This window comes from Mirounga angustirostris, unplaced genomic scaffold (genome assembly GCF_029215605.1).
Source record: "Mirounga angustirostris isolate CCGP_5_RB_7025 unplaced genomic scaffold, mMirAng1.0.hap1 SCAF_11, whole genome shotgun sequence".
Classification (NCBI taxonomy): domain Eukaryota; kingdom Metazoa; phylum Chordata; class Mammalia; order Carnivora; family Phocidae; genus Mirounga; species Mirounga angustirostris.
In genome coordinates this window covers 33,219,142-33,229,557 of record NW_026991719.1, presented here as the reverse complement: position 1 = coordinate 33,229,557, position 10,416 = coordinate 33,219,142, and the positions used below count along the sequence as shown (strand labels likewise).

General features: G+C 40.4%; 1 protein-coding gene across 1 annotated transcript in view; it reads right to left on the bottom strand.

The window, feature by feature from the left end:
* Positions 1 to 7,013: 7,013 nt before the first annotated feature.
* Positions 7,014 to 10,416, bottom strand: part of SYTL5 (synaptotagmin like 5) — a 105,140-nt gene continuing 101,737 nt past the window's right edge. The window contains exon 18 of the mRNA XM_045870240.1: positions 7,014 to 7,269. The gene's annotated coding sequence lies outside the window, so the exon portion shown is untranslated. The remainder of the gene's footprint in view (positions 7,270 to 10,416) is intronic.

Below are 10,416 nucleotides of genomic sequence, written 5' to 3'. Positions count from 1 at the left end.
AGCTTGAGTAGAAAGGAGTGGAAGCGTACCAAAAATTTGGCTCTTTGCTCAGCTCTGACAGGACTCACAGAGAGTGTTCCTGGTAGCTGTGTGCCTTGTAGACAAGGGGAAGTTCCTTCAAATTTGTTGCATCTGTTCCTGTTTTCTGCAGATATCTTTCTTTCAATAAATTCTATATCCTTGGGCGCCTGGGTGGCTCAGTTGGTTAAGCGACTGCCTTCGGCTCAGGTCTTGATCCTGGAGTCCCGGGATCGAGTCCCGCATCGGGCTACCTGCTCAGCAGGGAGTCTGCTTTTCCCCCTCCCGCTCCCCCCTCTTGTGCTCTTTCTCTCTCTCACTCTCTCTCTCAAATAAATAAATAAAATCTTTAAAAAAAAATTCTATATCCTTCACTGAATTAATCAGAAATTAAGAGCGGGGATGACTGGACTCTTTTGGCCCATCAAGAATCCAAACTATAACACTGCACACACATTATTTCATTGAATCTTCACAAAAAGTCACAAATAATTCATTTCCATCCAGCTCTACTTGCTTTTTAACAACATTAAATTTGAGACTCAAAGTAACAGAAGAAACACTGGAAGGTTCTTCTTAGCTTAGTGCCCTAAGGCGAGGGGCATGTATTTTTTTTTCTCCCAGCAGGCCCTGCAAACACCACACCCTTGGCCTACTAGTTCTCTCATCAAAGTACTCTTTATGTCAGTCCTTCTTGACCTTGGGTGCACACTAGACTTACTTGGGGAGCTTTAAAAAAAATACTGATGTCCTGGTGCCATCCCCAGAGATGATGATGTCATTTGCCCGGGTACAGACCAGGCATGGGGGATTTTAAAAGTTTCTAAGGGGATTCTCATGGGCAGCCAGGGATGAGAACCCCTGTTTGGGATGGGGTGAGAAGGATGTTGGTATAATCTGCGATAGAAACGTTTACCAAAGTCACTGCTTCTCTGCCCATGGCCAATGTTTACAGTATGCACTGCAACATGAGAATTATGCTTAACTCACTTAAAATATAGCACTTGTTTCTCCTTAGTAATAAAAGCATAGGAATGAGGAAGGCATCTCGCTTTGTTAATCAGAACCAATTTTATTGGTGAATGTGCAGAGGGAAGATGCAGGTCTATTACTGGGGGGTCATTTCTGAAGATGTTCAGCTTAAGGATTTGTTTTCCTATTTGTTCTATGGCTGTGTCAGAGCTTGGGTGAAATTTGATCTCTGTGCACAGGATTTGGACTTTTTGTTTCTTCTGTCTGTCTCCCCATCAGAAGGAACAAGTTTTCCAGCAGGATGGTGCTGTACTTAGGCAACAGTGTTCCGAGACTAACAAGCTGACTTCAGAAGGAACCGAAATGCTGTCATCTGTCAGGCCACAGTTCAAATCCGAATCCTTCTGAGTATCTTCCCATCAGGCTATTTAGTGGGTTTCTGATGCCCTCTGAGACTAAGCATGGATTCAAAGGCTTGATGAGAGGAGCCACTTCTTTCTTGGAATATTGGAACGAGACGAAATGCTTTCCTTTCTCAGCAAGTGGCAGCCATTTTAGAAGATGGTCCTGGGAAGGGACTGAGTTCCAGGGCCCTCAGAAGTGATGCTTCTCGAAGTGTTCTCCTACTGGCTGCTGGTTCCTGGACCATTTTGCTACTGGTTCACAAAGAGATAGGGAGCTGGCCCCAGAATGTAAATCCACAGTGTCAATAAATGCATTATTTGGTTTGGCTGATATTTTTTGATAGCAAAACCTTCTCAACGGAGGCAGCATGTTGATTTTAAATTCAGAGGTAGGCTCCTTATTTTATTACGGACCAGTGCTCTGAGTAACATTGCTCTAGAGGAGAACCAGAGGTGAGACACTTGTTCCTTTGTCTCTATGGGGACAATTACAAATTAGGAAAAGGAAACACAGTAGACTTTTCCAAAGGCACAGCTTTTATACTCACCTGACTAGACTCAGTCATTTCTAGATTTCTGTAATAAGACAGCCTATGCAACTCCAATCAGGACTTTAGCTAAAGGACTGATAAATTCTAGACAGGCAGCCTAGACTAAGTAAGGCCTTAGGCTGTAAATAAAGCTATTAAAAGTAGGCTTGGCCAGAATATATGGCAGTTGTTCCACAGAGCAGTGAATGTGAACTACCTGCAACTGCTGAGGAATCTGATGTGTTTCCAGACCTGCGGACCATTCTGTTCTTACAGAAAGCTCCGGACCCAGTTCATGTCGAGTCACAAACCACAACAGTACTGCTTCACAAAAAGCAAATTTGTACCCACACTGGTAGCATTTGCTTTAGAGTTACCTCATTTCATGAGAAAACGAATGACTACATAGTATTCTAATGTTTTAGCCCTGGTGTAACAACTAGGAATCCTGGGCTAGGCCATGACCTTCTCGTTGACTATCCATCTCAAGACGGAGAAAGAGCATCTAAGTACTTAGGAAGAATCAGCGTTGACTCTGATTTTTGAGGTTTATTCTGAACACACCATCTGTCATACCACTATACCGTATCCGTCTTTGAGATGAGCTGTACTATGAATGCTAATCATTCAATGATTCATTCATTCACCAGGAATATATCACAACTAGCCTAGTTCATTGATTCTAAGATGCACATTTTTTTTTCACATTTTAACATCTCTGAAGTGGGGAGTGTCTTACAATCAATGACATCCTTTTTAGTCAAAGTCCTGTTGGGAAACAGATAGCAGGCTCAGATGGGAATTGAAGAGGACATAATGAAAGGATTATAATGGCGTGGGCATGGTAAAAGAACTCAGTGAGGGGTACTGTAGCACTTCAAAGCTTGCAGTATCAAAGGATATTTACCACCCTAGGCTTGAAGGGTAAGCGGAGGAAGTGATCAGCAGAACCCAGAGAGAACTGTACGTATAGTTTTAGGACAGACCACCTGAGAGGAGCTGGGGCAGAGGAACACAGCCTCTCACAGCCTTCAGCCCTGCAGGGAGGGAGTATGGGGGATAAACACCCTGAACTGTCTTTCCTCTTGTCCTCTAATCTCCACTATTGGCTCCAGTTGGCCAAACTCAACTGAAAACCAGAGGACAAAGAGCAAAGCTCAAAGCAGTTTGGAAAAGCACCCCATACATAATAATAGGTGCTCAATGAATGTCCCTTCGGAACCCTTCCCTCGTCACTACCTATGATTTATTCAGGAGAGTGCAAAGAGAGCTATGGTGTCAGGGTTCAGATTTACAGGAAGGTAAGTGAGCAAGACCCACAATGATGGTCAGATTCAGTAGGTGAGCACCAAGAAGGGTCACGTTCAACATCATCCTCGCCTGAGAAACAAAAACCAGACAATCTGTGTGTCAGTTCAGCAAATGTGCTTTTCTCCGAAGACAACTAAGTATAAAAATAGGAGGAACAGGTGACATACAATCAATCCTCAAGGATATACAAGCCATTTTCAAGGACTCGGGAATAACTTGCAATAGAACACATTAGAGATGTTAGCAAAGTGAATTTAATGAAAAAGACATTAAACTTTGCAGCAAGTACAGGGTGGCACAAAGCTTTGGTTTGGGGTACATGTTCCCCCTTACAGAAGCTTAAAAGTAGGCATGTTACACGTTTAAGTATTGTTACTAATTTTGCCCTGAACATGGCAAGACAAGTAAACAGGAAGAGTTGTTTGGAGCCAACAACAGAACCGAGAAAACCAGCAAAATGAATGCAGCCCTCCCATCATCTCCAGGGGATTTTAAAATACGTTATTGTTTCCTAGAGTGTTCCATCCTTTCCTCTTTACTTAAAAACAAAGATACTGTATTATACACCTAAAAACATGTTAAGAGGGCAGATCTCACGTTAAGTGCTCTTGCTACAATTAAAAAAGGAAATAAAAACAAATGGACAATCAAGCCACAAAAAGCCACGGAGAAATCTTAAATGCATCAAGTGAAACAAGCAAGTCAGAAAAGGCCACATACCATATGATTTCAACTCTATGACATTCTGAGAAAAGACCAAGACGCTACAGAGATGGTAAAAAGATCAGTGGTTGCTACAGGTTGGAGCACAGGGGATTTCAATGGCACCAAAACTCTTCTGCACGATGATGTAATTGTAGATACACGATATTTTGCATTTGTCAAAACCCACAGAACTGTAAAACACCAAGAATGAACCCTAAACTATGGACTTTAATTAATAATGATGTACCAATACTAATTCACCAGTTGCAATAAATGTGCCACACCACCATGTTCGTTAGAAGAGAAACTTGCAGGGGAGGGGGCAGTGTATATGGGAACTCTCTGTACTTTCTGCTCACTTTTTCTGTAAACCTAATACAGCTATGATCAATAATATCTATTGATTTAAAAACAAACAAAGAAATCAACTTCCTATCCGAGCAGGAGTTGAGGAGAGTAAATGGACAGCCAAAGCAAGTGGGTGCCAGGGACAAAGCAGAAATGAACAGACTCACAGGTAGGTGACCCAGCCTTTGGCATTTTGGAAAAGTTACCCCTCTTATTGCTTCCTGAGGAGATCCCCCCATTCCAGTGTCCCAGTGACCCAACGGTCTTTAGCTGTTCTTAGGATATTGAAAGTGTGTCTTCCTTCTCCAGCCTGCTAAACTCTTAGACTCATCTTCAGGCCCAGAAAATACAAAAAAACCCAACCTGCTTGTGACAACAACACTCAGTCTAGGGATGGGGATCTAGTGCATTCAGTTGGGCCAATTCTTGCCCTGATGATGTGGTGCCCCTCTACAAGGCTGTTTAAATATTTGTGTAACATTTATTTTGAGGAACACCTGCCTGGTAGAAGGGGTGCAAAGGAAACACCCAATGGAGGTAACTGCCCCCCCTTTCCCTATGTCCTTAGCAATTCATGTCTGGCCCAAATTGTATTCCCTATTCAACAAAACAAAAGCCTTGCCTTCAAATAGACCTTTCTTAGAATTTCTCAACCATGAATTGCTCTTCAGGCATGGGGTCCCCTCCTCACTTATCTACTGAAACAGACATTATTTCTTCCTGCTAATACCATACTCTTCCTTTGAGAAGTTCACTACCTCATTACCTTTTCAGGGATGTTTAATGCCCCTTATCACTTGGCACCCTGGTAAGTAGCCAGGACAGTCCCCACCCAACCACATAAACTGGCTTTGTGCGTTCAGATGATTTACAAGCATATGACTCCAATGGAGCTGGGTTTGGAGGTGAAAGGAAAAAGCTGAAAATTAACAATATTTCCATTAATCCATGTGGGAAAAAAAGCCTTCTGGGCATCTTCTAAGGTTCTTCAATACACCCCATCAGTCAGAGGGACAATGTAAGAAGATACTTAGGAATTAAGGACAGATTAATTGGAGGTGATGAGGCAGGTCAAAAGCAAAAAGACTCAGGAGAGCCTAGACATCTATTTCTTCACATCAACTGAAAGCCAATGATCTCTCTTCAAAAATGTCTATTTATGAATAATGAATATGGGAAAACGAAAGAAAGGAACCATAAACGATGGTCATAAACTGCCTTGTAATGGAATGGCTTCCTCCCTTCCTTCTTTTTGAATGCGAGAGATTTAAAAAGTTGTGTTTTTGGGACTCACCCTTTCTCATGGATTTGCACAAACAAGTTTCAATCTTAAGACAAAAGGAACATTTGGCTAAGCAAAAAAAAAAAAAAAATGCATGGAAGGAGCAATCAGATTCCTTCCTCCAAAGTAAACAAATCTAATGATAAAGGAGTGAAACTAAAATATTTACATTCAAAAACGTATCTAGTTCCCTGCTCTTCTAGAAGGAGACATTTTTTTCCCTCACAAATGCCAATGATTTATGCTTTAACAATAGTAAGATTTTATTTGCTTGCTGTATTGGTTTTTGCCTCAACCAAGGAAAAAGGAAAGCAGAGATAAGTCCCCTTTTGTGCTGAAATACTAAAGAGAAAGATACGATCTACTACCCTATATGAGTGTTCTATCATTTACGGGCCATACTGACTATATATTCCACTTCTCTTTTCCAAATAGGGAAGGAAACCTCTACCAGAACAGTTTGATGAATTCCAGTGAGGTAAATGATGTACAACTGTGAATCTTTGAAACACCATGCATTCCTCATAATGACAACAGTAGCTTGTATTTCTATGGAATTTGTTTCAACAGAATGGTACATTTCCTTCTGCAAATAAAAAGCATGATTCTGAACAACATCCCCGTGAGGAAGGCAGGTTTGATCTCCCTGGCATGAAGGATAGACAACGGGCCACAGAAAGAGATGGTCCTCACAATGGAAGAGGGTGTTAAGGAAAAGTGTGGCAACATGATGTACTTGCAGATTCCACAACCTAGTAACAAAAAATGGACCACAGTTTTTTCTCTCCATCAAATAAAACACATTCTGAAATATTTATTATCTAGTCAGATGAAGCAGGACATTCCAGCCTGAAAATAAATTACTATCACCCACGATGGGTAACATAGCACAAAATAAGGGTTTTTTTTTTTTTTCTTTTTCTTTCTTGTATTTCTGCTGTACACTGGAAACCACTTCACTATATATAGAATGATTAAGCCCTAATGAAGCATTCAGGAAAAAAAGGGCCTAAGAGATTATGAACCACAGAGTGCTGTAACTAGCTCACCAATGACCTTTTCCCCCCACAGTGCATTACAAAGCATATTTCATGTCTTCACTAACTCCCAAGTTAGCCCAATTATTCCTATTTTACAGGCAAACAGATCAAGGCCTAGACTGGATAATTAACTTGACTGAGGTCACACAGTTGGTAAGTAGTCGAGACTTGAGCTAATATCATCTGAGTCTGAGGTTAGGCTCCTTCCACCTCACCATGGTTGTCTTGCAATGAACAATGTGCAGGTTAGCCAAATCCAATCTGCCATCATGACAGAGTTAGTCCAAACAATATAGTCGAGTTATTTTGTCTTCTAATGCAGTGTTTCTCAAACTGTGATCCATTTGTATTAGAATCACTCAAGAAGCTGATAAACATGATGGAAATTCCTGGGAATCCTGTTCAGTAGGTTTGGAGCAATGCTCTGGAATCAATGTATTAAATTCACACTCCAGATGATTCAGACAATCCTTTGGAATCCTTGATGTGGCCCAATTTCCATGGCTATTGTTCAAACTTTCCAATATTTGTGATAGTGTTGCCTGTGTAGATTTCCTCCTCCTATTTGTTTTAATTTCAGAAGCCATAAATGGTACCATAGTAGGAGGAAAGCCCTTCTGCCAACTTCTAAGGGCAATGCTCAGTTTGATGCGAAATATCTACATGGAACAAAAAATAAACATTGATCACAGTCCCAAATGCCATAGGCTTTTACTCTGAGGTACTTCTGGGACTACTTGATATTTGGATCTCCTTTGTTTCTACAAGTGGGATTTGCCCTTATTTCTTCCATAGCTTTCTCCCCCCACCACCAAATAGAAACCTTAGTGTAGTAGGTGATGATGAGATCAATATTACTGTGATTCAGGTGGGGTGAATTCATCCATTAGTTACTTAAGTACTTAATGATCATTGGTCATAGATTTGTATAAGCTTATTAAGGAAAAAAGAGGCCAGAAATATGAAGTCCCATCAAAATATCTTTGTTTTTGGCATTGGTGTGACCTGGAAAATCTACATCCTGATGATTCCAGTTACAGTGACAATGTGAATGAAATGAGAGCTGATAAATAAATTTCCATGTGTCCTGCAAGTGTTGTTGATAAACTGAATGGATAAAGTCAGGCTTTAAAGCTTGCCCATGTCCCTTTACAACTTGTCTGATTCAACTGAGGGAAAATTGAGGGCTGAGAGCTCCAAATAAGGAGGAGGATGCTCCAGGCAAGGCCACGGTCTCTTCTGAGAAGGTGATACGGAGAGCTGGGCTGGAGAGCACCCTCTGTGCTTTTATCTGTGCTGAAATAGGGTGGGGTGAACTGTCCTGGGTTGTAACTATAGTACTTATAGTGACCGGGTAGATGATGGTACGAGGTACTGAGACAGGAGGTACTGAAGTAGATAGAAACGGAGTACAAGAGGAGGGCTGGAATGAAGAGTTCAGTCTTGACTATGTTGAAAACATGAGCTATCCTGGTGGATATGTCATATAGGCAGCTGGATCTGGGTCTGGGGCTGAGAGGAGCGGTCTGGGTTGGAGATGTGAGTGTGAAGTCATAAGCATAGAAAACCAGCGAGGCACCGTACATGATAATGCCTGAGAGGGTTTATGAAGTGAGGAGGAAAGAAAGAACGAGCACGGAAGAATCCATTGTTTATCACTGAACAATCTTTAGCAGAGAAGGAGCGACTAATGAAACAAAGAAAGTAGGCATTTATGTTATTACAGAAGGCCTCTACTGATGGGCTATTGGATTGTTTCCTATCTTTTGCAATAAATACTTTCGTATGTACTCATTTCTCACATCTGTATCTTATCTCTGTAGGAAAAATACCCAAAAGTGGAATGGCTGCATAATACATATGTCTCATTTTGAATGTTAAAGTGTTGATGTTTGAAAGAAAAGATTCTCAGAAAAGCCACCAAATGTAGACAGCATAGTTAACCATATTTAATGTGGCATTTGATAGGTGTGGTTAAAAAATTTGCTATATCCCTGTAATGTAATACCCTATGGCCATAAGAAAGAATGAGGGAAGAGAAAGAAGGCAGACTTACTTTTCACAATTTTGAACTATTTAAATTTTGTGCCATTCACATATATTACCTATATTTAAAAAAATATTTGTACTTCTACACAACACTTAGTAAAACCAAGTGACCCGACGATCAATTTGCCTTTCTTTCTGAGAGCAACACCACAGGTTTCTGATGGACTTCTGCATACCTGGGTTTTTGAATTATGGATATACCCAGTTAGATATTGGATTTTATGAAACCATAATACAGAGACTTGCTCTAAAAGTGGCAAAGGTCTGAACACATAGAGCTATACTCATCTAGAGTACAAGCTATAAATTTTGGAGTTTATTATTTTGCCACTTTTATTATTAATGAATAAATCTACTTTATTTTGTTTACATTGGAGAGGTCTCCAGACTTCACCAACATCACCCTCTCACGTGCCCTAAAAATGTCACTGAAGACAGAATGAGTCAGATCAAGTCTGCAGACAATTAATTTTTCCAATATAGGAAGTAGTGATGATCTTAGTTTTTGTTTTCCGTTTTTAAGAAGAGCGGCATAGGGATATGAGTGTTGAGTTTAAAAAAAAGTTCCATATACACTAGACCAATAAATTCAACTTTTGAGAATTAGCCTATTTTTGAATAATATTGAAAATGGACTGCTTATTACCAAGAATAATGTTAAATATATTCTTAATTCAGTTTTTAAAATTCAAGAAGAAATTCAGAATATGGAAAAATTAGCTTGAATAAGTCTGAAGATGATTCTAGCTTTCGTACCATTAAAATTCCGTTTCTATCCTTTCAAAGATTTTATATGAATTCAAGTGAAAAAATGAGCTGAGGGGCTAGAACAGGACTCCAGAAGAAGAATGAGTCAGGAACTTCATACTGAAATAACCCGACTCTTCTCCATCTCCTTCATCTATGCCCTCCCGTCCACCCTGATAAGCATAAGATTATGCCAAGGGCTACAGTGGAAAGAATACTGGCCAACAAGTCACACCCTGGATTTAAGTCTGGATACAGTCATAGCTTCTATACGAACTTGGGCACGTCATTTCAGCTCTCTGGGGGCTTCAGATTTGGAATATGCAACATAAGGAACCAGGTCTGAGGTACCTTTTAGCTTTAACTACTTTTGCATCTAAGTTTGGGGGCTAACGCATCTGGAATTCCAGGTAATAGAAGGTATAGTAGATTGAACTACTGGCCACGATTCTTCTTCCCTTCCTGCATTCTCATCCTTGCCGTGACTTCACTGTGAGCAGAGTATATTTCCCTGCTGCTTAATTTTAGGCTTGGCCATATGACTGCCTTTGACCAATGGGATATCAGTAGATATGATGCATGCAGGGGCTCAAAATGTACATTAGTTCTTATTCCTCTGTAGTTAGTGGCTTAGAATATTTTATAACATAAATGTTTACAATGGAGCTGTCTAATTGCTAGGTCATAACTAGGGTGACACTGCATCTCCCTTTTCCCAGGTCGATCCTGGTTTGCATCTGTTGTTTGGGTAGAAAGGTTTAGTTCTTTGCTTCTCAAAAGTGGGCTGATTTCGATGACAAATTATATAGTCACCATAGAAAAACGGGTCAGTTCATCTTGAAAACTTACCTGGTTAATCCACAAGTTTGCTACAATAACAGAGCTATCTCCTTGTGCAAGCAACCATCCCCACAATGCCTTTTTTTTTTTTTTAATTTTGGATTATGGGAATTCCCAGGGTGAGAAAAGGGTAGCCAGTATCCCTTCTTACTCTTCAACTGATCTACATT